The sequence below is a fragment of the Haplochromis burtoni genome, unplaced genomic scaffold (genome assembly GCF_018398535.1).
Source record: "Haplochromis burtoni strain Fernald_Lab_line unplaced genomic scaffold, NCSU_Asbu1 Contig_4, whole genome shotgun sequence".
NCBI lineage: Eukaryota > Metazoa > Chordata > Actinopteri > Cichliformes > Cichlidae > Haplochromis > Haplochromis burtoni.
The window spans coordinates 5,446,926-5,453,325 of NW_024582365.1; positions in this window are offsets into that span (position 1 = coordinate 5,446,926).

A 6,400-nucleotide genomic window follows, 5' to 3' on the forward strand; every position below is an offset into this window, starting at 1 on the left:
TTTTATTCCTATTTATTCTATTTATCCCCTTCGTATATTTTATTTATATTGTCTCTGTATTTATATATATGTGTGTGTGTATAACTCTGTAACTTCTGTCGGTGCTGTGCTTTTTTGGAAATTGAATTTCCCAGAGGAACCCACCCGAGGGATTAATAAAGTTCTATCTAATCTAATCTAATCTACTGATTAGCTACCGTAACAATCGAGTGCGTTTAACTATACTGGTAATGTGTAATTATGACCTCAGCTAAGAAACTCAGACAAGAGTAGCATGAGAGATGTTTACTTTGATTACACAAACATTATGTAGGAGTCGATAATGGATAATAGATATTTATTTGTAAATAACTGGGCACGAATAACCTGAGCTTGTTCTATAATAATATAGTGTAGTATATTTCTAACTAACTAGGTAATACTCCCTTTAAAGATATAACACGTTTTGGGGTCAACCTGAAACAACGACAAATGCGAAATGTAAAACTGAGATCAGAGGTCAAATATAAAATGACATTTGGACGTTTGGAGTACCCATATACCAGTATGCAATACCTGAATGTTTCCAATACAGTCAAAGGCAGCAGAATTTCAAGTAAAGTTTTAAATATAAAAGACATTTTATGAATGTTTGACTTTATTTAAGATCATAATAACATGATATTTAGAATATATGTTGTCAATAAAAAGGCAGTAAGAAATATTTTGATAAACTGCTTTATACAGAAGCCTTAGTTTCTAAAATATAAGGCTTTCTGTCAATTTCTGACCATTAACTCATTAAGTTGTCTTTAAAAACTTTGGTGGATGTAAACCAAATTTTAATAGAATGTTTTCCATGACCCTATTCCACACCCCGACAAATTTTATGAGAATTCGTTCAAAACTTTTGGAGCTGTCGTGTTTTAAGGACAGAACTATTACGTCCTTGGCTGAGGTAATCGTGCTCAAGTTCTGAAGGGTTAGGGTCAGGGTCTAACAAAAAATTATCAATGCTTTACATTTTACATCCACAAGAAGCTAGTATAGGTTATCAACAAAAAGGTCTTGGGTTCAAATTTCTGTGTTGGAGTTCGTGCATTCTCTCTGTTGGTGTTAATGGGACTGGCAGCCTGTTTGCGGTGCACTCCTCCTCTTGCACCCATGATCCAGAATTTGATAAGGGAAAGAATTTATAGTAAAGTATGGATTTTATACCTTATGTAGTATTTTTGTTTTGTTTGTTTCTTTTTTAAAGTAAAATCATGTGCTGTGCAGCAGCTTTTGGACCCAGTATGGAGGAGAGGGAAAAATGTGAACTCAAAAACCGCTTTGATGCAGGAGCTTTTTCAAAATCTCAAACATACAAATTGAAGGAAGCACTGGAGTCAGGAATACAAAACAATAGAAATCTGGGGTAAATCACGGAGGGGAAAGACACATTAATGCTATTTTCAAACAATTTTAAAACAGTGAGAGAGATTATTCACAAGTGGAAAACATCCAGTAGTGAACGTCCAAGCAAACTCACCCCAAAGCCAAAGAAACTGTAAAACCCCCAATAGTTACATGTGAGACACCACAGGCATCAGTTATAGGCAGAATTTAGAAAAAAGACTGAACAAGCATAGTTTGTTTGTTTTAGCCCCAATAAACATATTCTAGAAACATAGTTTTATGTTAATAATATATTATTTGTACAGTAACATAGATAGGGAGCACATAACTTCAGGAAACATGGAGCAAGGAAACACACAGCAGTGATCGAGGATGCGACAAAGGACCAGAGGAAGATGTAAACAGTTTACACACATGGTAATGAGGTGAGGGTTAAATAGGAATACAATATGAACTAAAACCAAGAACAGAATTAGAGGGAAGAACCAAATGCAAAGAAACACAATCAGGAAACATTATTTTAAAAAAGCCCAAAGCTTGGAACTGGGTACTTGACTCAGGAACCCGAATACATGGACAACTGTTCAAAGAACTGCAAAAGTTAAAAGAAGACATATTTAATTCAAAATTCATCGAAAGCTTTCTTTTTTGATATTTAGTAATTGTTTGGGAGGTTTCCCAGTTGACTCCCTCCTGCTTGGCAGCTCTTCGTCTAGTGAAACTCCCACAGGCAGTAGGAACATTGATGTTCAGTGTGTGAACTCATAGGCAGCCTCTCTCTCTTTCGTTGTTTCCACTTAAAATGATTTATTCATTCAGTCTTGCTTTTCTGTTCAGGAGGAAGGCTTTGCCGTCCAGCAGGCTCAGGTTTTCACGTGCTGGTTAATAGAAGCTGGCACTGCTGTGTAGCAGCACTGCAAATGATGTTTGTCAATTATGGATGTGATAGGTTCGCTTTCCTGTTGACTGCAGCCCTGCACTCTCAACCATTCGACTGAATTCTTTTGCAGGGTAAATATCCAGCACGCAGTGGGAGGAAATTAATCGGCTCCATCCTTCTGAAATTCTTCCCCCATACATTTCATTTCCTTCCGGCCTCCTTTGACGTCACGGTGTGAGTCTCGGTTCATCCTCTGCAAATACCACGTGTGAAGGTGAACGTCAGCAAACACGACGGCAAAACGCAAACTAAAACGCCAACTCATTCGGGCCAACACGCAGGCTTATTCAAGACAAGCATAGACAGCCACGTGGAGGATACTGTCAGGGAGAGAGAAGTGCCGGAGCGATGGGTTTCAGACAAAGACTGAGTGACAGCAAATTAAAAAGATGCAAACACACAAAAGAGAGGAATAAAAGCAGAGGCAGCAGAAGTTAGATAGAGAGTTGGGGGAGAATGAGTGGGCACACATCATCAAAGTCTGACGATCAGAGAAATTCTGGCTGTTAATGGCCTGGTTCCTGCACCGGAAAAACACTAAATATGTCCCATGACCACCCAGGCAGCTGCTTTCCGCCATGGAGGGCAACCGCCCACAGTTCTGCCATGAAATTGGGACTTGAGAATATGGGAAGGGTAATTACATTGGTCACGATGAAAGTTTTTCTGCAGGTGGTTATCAGTGGCAGGAAAAAGCTGAGGGGAGTAATTTAATACTGCTATCTCATCTCCTCTAACAGTAGCGTGAAACTGTGACACACAGTAAAAAGTCCTTTTACATAACCAAAGCTCAAAACTGCCTTTAAAGTAGTTTTGTCACAGTTATACTGTGAAATACTTTCTGACCTGGTAACTGACTGCATCTAGACATATTGTAGATGTATTTCCTTTGAACATAACAGCAGAGACATTTCTTATAATAATGAAAGTAATTATGAAAACACATGAATACTCTATAAATGGAGTTTTTTAAAAAAAACCTTAAACTTACAAAAAATCCTTATTTTCTCTCTTTCTTGCATTCAAAAGTATAAAGTATTACTTCTCAGTTCAGTATTCAACAGCAAATTTTAATGAGACATACATTCACCAGTGATTTTATTAGGTACTTCAGAAAGGCCTTAATTCTTTGTGACATAAATTCAACAAGGTGCTAAAAACATTCATCAGAGATTCTGGTGCATATTCACACGACAGCATCACATAGTTGCTGCAGATTTGTGAGCTCTACAAGCATTAATACACTGAACTGCTGTCATGTGATTGACTGATTAGACAAGCAGTTGAAAAGGCATACCTGAAAAAAGGCACCGGTGAATACATATAACTCACTAACTCATTAAAACAGGGCCTTTTGTATTTTCTTATACCACATAATGTTTTTTTCACTCATACTTAATTCTTATAAATATATGCTGCATGATTAAATATGAAAGATGATGATTACACAAATTGATTATATTAAGAGGCATTTAAGTCTTACACAGACATTTACAAATAGAAGACACAAATATTTACTGTAACTTTTTCCTGTTTTTCTTCCACGTCACATTGGCAATGAATTAGCTTAGCTTAACTAGCTAGCTAACTAACTTTAAAAACAAACAAAAAACCAAAACAAGGTGAAACATCCACATTGCCTCTGCCTAGGGGTGGGTTTTGATTATCTATTTATCGATTAAAATCGATTCTGGCTTGGATAACGTGATATCGATTCATTAAAATCCTGAATCGATTTTTAAATATAAATTTATTTTGCCCGAAATGCCAGAATCTCAGGTTAAACCTCACGAAATTTCTACAACCACCAAACAGCTAAAACAGTCAGTGAGAGCAGGTACACGGATTCTGCACAAAGACGTAAACACAAAACGCGGACCCAAGGCATCCAAATCAGTGAGATGTCGCCTTTCTCACCCCACGGCCTGTATGCTGACACGCCGTGGGCGCTGAAAGCCGACAGCTCACTGATTTTGAAGCATCGGCGGGCGCGTCCTTTTTGCACTAGATTCTGAAGCTGCAGGTTTTATCTCTCTCCAAACAATATTGACTGAACCAGCAGCCAAAGACGATCCAAACTACTTTTTTCACATAAACTTCGTCACCCACTCCTACTTATTACCCACCAGTCTATGGTGTTGGCCACTGTTTTTTGTTTCTTTGTGTTTTTTTTTAACTTACTTCCGACAAGAAAGCTTAATTTCTGCTGTTCAATACTGAACAAATTTAAACTTTTTAAAATTATGCAAAATTGCAAAAATGCTTAGCTGTGTCTCTAATCAAACCTCTGTAACTTTGCTTTGCTTCACTTCGTTTTTGGCTGCACAATATATTTAAGGTCATCTGCTATAAAAACCCAGACCAGGCAAACCGCCTTCCTGTTTTTCTGTGTTTTATCCTCAGTTACTTTGACACAAAAGAATCAGCTGTGATGGTTACACCTTTGATAAAGTCTCACAAGTGTCAGCTTTCTTTTTATAGATATAAAAATATAGAAATGTACTGATAAGTGATCAGAATTATAATATTTATCACTGTCTGAGGCAAAATTTCCCCGATTCGAATCGAATCGAATAAATTCGGGACCTTGTGAATCGGAATCGAATCGATTCTAGAAATCAGTGACGATACCCAACCCTACCTCTGCCTATTAGTAGGTTATTGAATTAAAAACAACAACCTTGTAATAAATCTCAAATGATTTATTTTTTATTTACAATATTTTACAACAACTTTAATTTATGAAGCCATGTAGAATCTTACCTAAACAGTATAAAATGTTCCTAGTTACAGGCTCTTAAGCTACATAGGACACATGTCCAATATTTTTCAAGGTTTATGGCTGTGGAGGTGTAGGAAGACAGGGACATCTATATATCAGAACAACAATCCCTGGCTCCTCAAATCTACATGTTGAAGTTTCTTGATGTATATCTGTGAGTGAGTGTCTGAATGTTAGACAAGGGACTAATACATAGAAAAAAGTGTTTGTAATGATGGGTGTAGTAAAAGTGCTTAAAAGTACAGGTTCATGTGCAATTTCTACAAGTTTTGATTCTGTTAGCTATAAACTCTGGGGAAAACAAAAATGTTAATTGAAAAGTAACCAAAGGTCTGACTCACCTATTAACACTTTGGAGGCCTCTAAATTTATTTGAAAATATTCATGGTATGAAGTAAAATTTCGCATTGATCTATAAAGTTTTAGTAAAGAAACAAATTTGCTGACTCTGAGGATTTTTCCACGAATGACCCAGTAACAAAATCCACCTACCAGCATCTCTGAAGCTCTATAATTTAATACTATTATTTGTTTTAAATAAATGTAAAAGCATGTGAAAATTGCTCGTTGATATTTTTTATTGAGTTTTTACTGAGTTTTCGCCTCTGAGCAGTTGCCAGGCAACAAGTAGACTCCAGGAAGTGCCTGGGCCTGGTCAAAAAAATACTCTGACATATATCGCTCTGTAAAGCAGTAAACACACATTTATACAGTGTTTCTAAGAATCAAACATACCAGATATGATGTTCTTACTAGTGATCTTAAAAAGTGCAGGTTTTATTCCTCAAACTTCTTAAATTATTACACACCTTTTCCCCTCTTTTCAGTCTTTGAGCTAAGCTATTTCACAGAGCTATCTGGGAGTAGTGTCAATGTTCTCATCTAACTTCCTTTCAGATCAAGAACAAACTTTTTCACAGCTGATATTTAGAATTTTTATTCCAGTAAGGGGAGATTCTTCCTTTTTTTGTACATGCTTTTGCGTAAGTTCTCACTGGGAACTGAGCCAGCATTGGCACACCTGCGGAGAAAGGAGGACAGGTAACACCAGGTGTCATGTAAAGCGGTCAGTAATTGTTTATTTAGTGGAGAAAAAGATTCAAACAAACTTCTCAGTACTTTTAAGGTTCAGAGAAGCTATTCCCGCAGATCACTGGGAACCGCGGGGAATAGGTTACTGTATGTCCCTGGTGGGTAAAGTCAATTATAATAAAATGGTTTTCCTTTAGAGTCAGCAGGTGTCAATATCACAAAGTAAAGACGTATTAAGGCTACTTTTAAACAATTTTGAAACAATGAGA